At 53.5% G+C, this 5,404-nt stretch overlaps 1 pseudogene; it reads right to left on the bottom strand.

Annotated features, from left to right (window-relative positions):
* LOC102379316 overlaps positions 1–5,404 on the bottom strand; it is a 14,398-nt pseudogene that overhangs the window by 1,809 nt on the left and 7,185 nt on the right.

The raw sequence follows: 5,404 nt of genomic DNA, 5'->3' as shown, positions 1-5,404 counted from the left end.
CTACCCCCTGGCCACTTGCCACCCTCGATCGTGGGTCTTCTGGCCCTTTAGTGTCCCTGGTTCCTCTCGGTTTCTACCCTGGCCATCTCCAGCCACAGGTCCCCAGTGTCCCTGGGCCGCGGCTCAGGCATGAAGGCTCCGAGGCCCTTTGGTCCTGGACTCATCTATCCCGTGTCCCTAGCTCCCTATTCCAACCACACTGACTCACCATGCGATCCCCACCACCGTGACTGCCGGAGAGATGTGACCGGCGGGCCAGGAGGCCCCAAAGGAATATAAAGTGCCCCTCAGTCTACGGGCTCTGTGTTTTCCCAGTGCCTCAGTGCCCCAGACTTGGTTGCCTGCCCCACTCGGGGCTCCTATCTCTTCCCTAGGCTCAACCCTACTCCAGGGATGGTGACCTATGGGTCGCGGCTGACTCTTCTTGGGGATGCTGCGGGCCTGTCTGTAGGCTCCCTTACTCCGTTAACCAGCCCTACTTGGGGGGTCTTCTGCCCCTCCCCCGTGGCTATCCCAGTTGGGGTTCCCGTTGGCCCCGCCCTTGTTACCTCTTCTCTGGGCTTCCCCGTAGATGCTCCAGCTTCCCCAGCACTCGTCTCCTCCTCGACTCTCCCCACTCACCGCTGCTCCCTTCATCAGCATCCCTGCCGGCTCTTCTGCCAGCTTCTCTGTTGGCTTCTCAGCCGGCTTGCTGGTCGGCTCTTCTGCCGGCTAGCCAGTCGGCTTCCCTGCCGGGTCCTCTGCTGGCTTGCCAGTTGGCTCCTCCACTGGCTTCTCTGCCGGCGCCTCCACTGCTGGCTTCTCTGCCGGTGCCGGCTCTGCTGCTGGCTTCTCTGTCAGTGCTGGCGCTGCTGCCAGCTTCTCTGCTGGCTTCTCTCCCGCTGCTGGCTCTGCTGCCAGCTTCTCTGCCAGCTCCACTGCCGGCTTCTCTGCTGGAGCCTTCACCGGCTCCGCTGCCAGCTTCTCTGCTGGCTCCACTCCTGGAGCCTTCGCCGGCTCCGCTGCCGGCTTCTCTCCTGCTGCTGGCTCTCCTGCCAGCTTCTCTGCCAGCTCCGCTGCCGGCTTCTCTGTTGGTGCCTCCGCTGGCTCCGCCAACATCTTCCCGGGCTGCCCGACGCAGCAGCTGCGCCTTTCGGGCCGTGGGCTTCCCCGTGGAGCCCCCGTTCACCGGCCTCCTTCCTGCGCCCTCGGGGCCACCTTTTGTGTCCGCCGGGTGGCGTCTCCAGGTGACGTCACCTGGCCCCATTTGGATATGAGTGCGGCTGACGAACCGCGTGGGCGGTTTCTCAGTGCGTGTTGCCCCACATCTTTCAGCCCCTGCAGGAGGTAAGTTGGGGCATTCTTCTATTTTGGCCTGGGGTCCTCCTGTAACCTCGGTGCCCCTGGGACACCAAGGTTGCTCCGTCTCCCCAGGGTGGCAACACAAACACACACTGTCTCTTTTTTTGTCTGCTACTTTTGTAACTTTTTCATCTCAAACTGTCCAATCCTTAAGTTTCTTACCCCATCTTTTTAGATAAGGTACTCCAATCCTATTCCATTTTTTGGTTTCCCCTCGTTCTAGGGAAACTCCTGTACCTGCTAAGCGCACCATACCAATTACAGCATTCACCTTTCCCATTGCCTTATAAGGCACTGTACAATTTAAGTGCTTAGTTCTGGGAAGGCCTAAAGTTATGCTAAGAGCCTGAGCATAACTTAGTTTTCCTGTTACATAGGGCATTCGCTTAAAGTGGTACCTTAATATTCTTTCCCACCTAGCACCTCCCTCCTGTAACTTCCTCTCCCTGGCCTTCATATATTGCCTTTAGCCTCCCCACCCACTGTGTCTCAGTTTTAAGCATAGACCAAAACCTGCACCCAGGGACAGAAGTGCACCCTCCCAGGGGCTGTGGCATTCCCCAACCTGTGGCAATGCACAGTTCCAGAGCCAGGGGCCCAGTCTGGGATACAGCAGGAGGAGGAGGCAGTATGAAGACCTGGATGCCTAGGGGCAGGAAGCTCCTGCTGGTAAGGTAGTGATGGCAAACATGTAACCTGATGTGGAGAAAAACCAACAAGTCTGACAATTGAGCAGGTCCAGGTTTAGAAATGGAGCTCAGTATGGAGTGGAAGGAGACAGGTGAACCTCTCAAGCCCATCTGTGAGGAGGGGCTGCTAGCTTAGGGCTGCAACCCAGTATCTTTGTTAAATGATAGATTTCTGTGGATCCCATTCCTGGCTCCCCTCAAACAACACCTCCCTTGAGTTTCTGAGTCTCCCTTAGTGTGAGTTGGGAGGATCCCAGCTTTACGGGGTCCACGAACCTCTTATGGACACTCTAGTGTAACAGGTTTTGCAAGAATACTGGTCTTGAGCTTCCTCCAACTGAGGAGAGGTGGCTCAGGGCTCGTGTGACAAGCAGATACAACTCCATAGACACAGGGCTGAGGGGCAATTTAGAAAACAGTGATGTTACCTGAAAGCACTGTCCCAGGTGATAGACCCTAGTCGCCAGATTCTCTTGTCTTTCTCTGCCACCAGTTCATTTTCATACACACTCCAGTGTCCATCCACCTGCAGTAAGATTAGGCAGTGATGCCCAGCTTTTCTCCATTCAGGGGGCATGTTGCAGACACACTAGGAACCAGATATACTCCCCAGAAGGTCCACTGCTTATCCAGTAGGGTTTGGCATTGAATTAAGCTCAGGAAGAACCAGTTAGTGTGACTTGTTCGAGATCTGCAAGGTCCCTGACATTCTTTCTAGTGCTACCATCCCAGCCCCTACCTCTTACCTGGAAAGTGGTACCACAGGCAGAGAGTGGAAACTGATACAGAATTAAGGCATTGCTCCTTGCCACCAGGGTGCAGACAGCCCCATGCCCACTAGCCAGATGCAGAGAGTCTAAGATCAGGGCTGGTAAAGTTGCATCCTCAGAGACCGCAATGGAGACTTGGCCACCTGGTGTACACTATGCTGTCACTGGAAGCAAGAAAGTGGCAGGTCAGGCTGGAGCCCAGGGTTGCCCTCTCCCACAGGAGGCAGGCCAGGCTTGAGTTATTGGAGCTAGGAGCCTGTGCCTTTCCTGTCCTCCTGGATATCCCTGGCTTCTGCTGCCCCCTCCCACCCACCCTTACTATCTAAAGGGCAAGTGCTGGGCACAGAGATTGACAGGACAGGGTAGGCTCCCTAGGAGAGTTACAGTGGCCAATAGGGAATGCACTGCAGATACTGGAACCCTGAAGCTGGGTCAGTTCATGGACATGGCCAAAGCACATAGAGAGTCTTCAGCCAGGAGCAAGATATTCCTCAGCCTCAGGTCAACCACCAGAGCACTATGTTGCCAGCAGGACTAGGAACATACAAGCCCTCTTTGGCTTTAAATGCAAGATATTCTAGTTGCTGCCCCTCTCAACATGGGGCAGTCAGTCATTCAGATGGGCAATTCACACCTGCAGCTCACCTGTGTTGCCATAGTAACAGGGATGTACCCTGTTACTAGGGCTGTAACAACAGCTGCATTCTTCACAGTCTCCTGTAGTGACAGATGGGGAGGCACAGGACATTGTGTCCTGGCTTTGGACAGCAGCACAGACATGGGGGCTGGGAGCATCCAGGGCTACAGAGAAGCAGCTGGGAGTTTGCACAGCAAATCACAGCAGGGTAGAGACTGAGACTGGATGAGGAAAGGTGTAGGGACCATACACCCTTCTGCAGGACACACCCCCCCCCCCATATTTGGCTTGGCATCTTTCCTGAGGGTATTGGTTTGGAGCAGAGTGGAGGCCTGATCTGCCAAATACCAGAGCAGAGACTCCTCATTCAATTCCATGTCTGTTAAAGAGGACAGCAAGAGCCACATATGGAAAGGGGCAGTATCATCAGTTGAGGTGCTGGGCTAGGGACAGAGGCCTTGGGCCAAGGCTAGATGTGCTGTTAGAGGCAAGTCACTAGTCCCAACTAGATTTGGTAGGTGCCAGTGAAATACTAGTCCAGACCCTCACTGTGCAGGGTGGTGCACACCTTGAAGGATCTTTCAGATGAGTGAGGTGAGGGATGCTGGCACCATGACAGCTACCTTACCAGAGGTGGGAGAGAAAGGAAGCAGAAGGGTCTTAGCAAGAAGGTATAGCAAGATCTACCTTTTCCTGACTGGAGAGCCACAACCTCTGGAGAAAGTTTTCAGAGCGGTCTGGCACAGGCTGGTATTCCTAGTCAGGTATTCCTAGTCAGACTCTTACCTAGCAGAGCAAAGGGGCACTTGACTGTCTTTTCTTCATGGAGGACTCTTTGGCCAGCAGCATCTATCCCTTCAATCCCAACCAACATCAAATAACTGCCATTCTGGGGAAGAAAGGACCAAAGAAGTCAGGACTGTTAGAGAAGCATTAGCAGAAGCCCCAGCCCCAGGTCACTCACCCACTCAAAAACACAACAGCCAATGTAGGAGACTTCTATTTTCCAAGAGCCATCTGGAGCTTGGGACATCCAGATACTACAGCTGGAATCATTCTGCAGAGCATGCAGTTTCCTTTCATTATCTAGGAGCACAAGAGGAAGGAACAAAGAGGCTTCAGCATCTATGTTACAGAGGAGGCTGGATGCAAGGTTCAGCTCACTAGCTACTGTGTCACCTTTCCATATGGGACATGATCTTGGCTAGCTCTAGGGCCTACACTAGAGAGGTATAGAAATAGTGCTGTGCCAACAGGGGACTTCTATGTTCTAGCCAAAAAAAAAAAGAAAACATGGAATTGTACAGAAAGGACAGGGTGGGGAAAAAAGGGGGAGGGGTTGCGCTCTATGTCAATGAGCAATATACGTCAACCCTCATCAAGACGGAATCCAAGGATGAGGAAGTAGAAGAATTGTGGATTAGGCTACATGGGGGGCAAGGAGAAAGGGATTTGGTGGTAGGGGTCTGCTACAGACCCCCACATCAAGGGGAAGAAATAGATTCGGGGCTCCTGAGGCAGCTCACGGAGACCATAAAAGCTAAAGAGGCGGTAGTCATGGGGGACCTAAACTACCCAGACATCTGCTGGGAGACACAGACGGCAAAGTCCCACCGCTCACGCAGGTTTCTAACCTGTGTACAAGACCTCCACCTGACAGAAGAGGTACATGGTCCCACTAGGGGGAATGCCATACTGGATCTGGTATTGGCAACGGGGGATGACATGGTAGGGGACCTACAGATCGGTAGCCATCTGGGGGACAGTGATCACCTAATAATAGAATTCACCATAAGACGTCGAGTGGGTAAGGTAACTAGTAGGGTGAAAGTACTAGACTTTAGGAAAGCTGATTTAAATGAACTCAGGCGATTAGTCAAGGACGCACTGCAGAGTAGGAGTTTTGAAATGATGGGAGCCCAAGAAGGGTGGCTGTGCCTTAAGGAAACGATCCTTCAGGCACAAAG

Source organism: Alligator sinensis, unplaced genomic scaffold, assembly GCF_000455745.1.
Source record: "Alligator sinensis unplaced genomic scaffold, ASM45574v1 scaffold1277_2, whole genome shotgun sequence".
Lineage (NCBI taxonomy): Eukaryota > Metazoa > Chordata > Crocodylia > Alligatoridae > Alligator > Alligator sinensis.
Note: the sequence above shows the minus strand (reverse complement) of the source record. Positions and strands in the feature narration are given on the sequence as shown.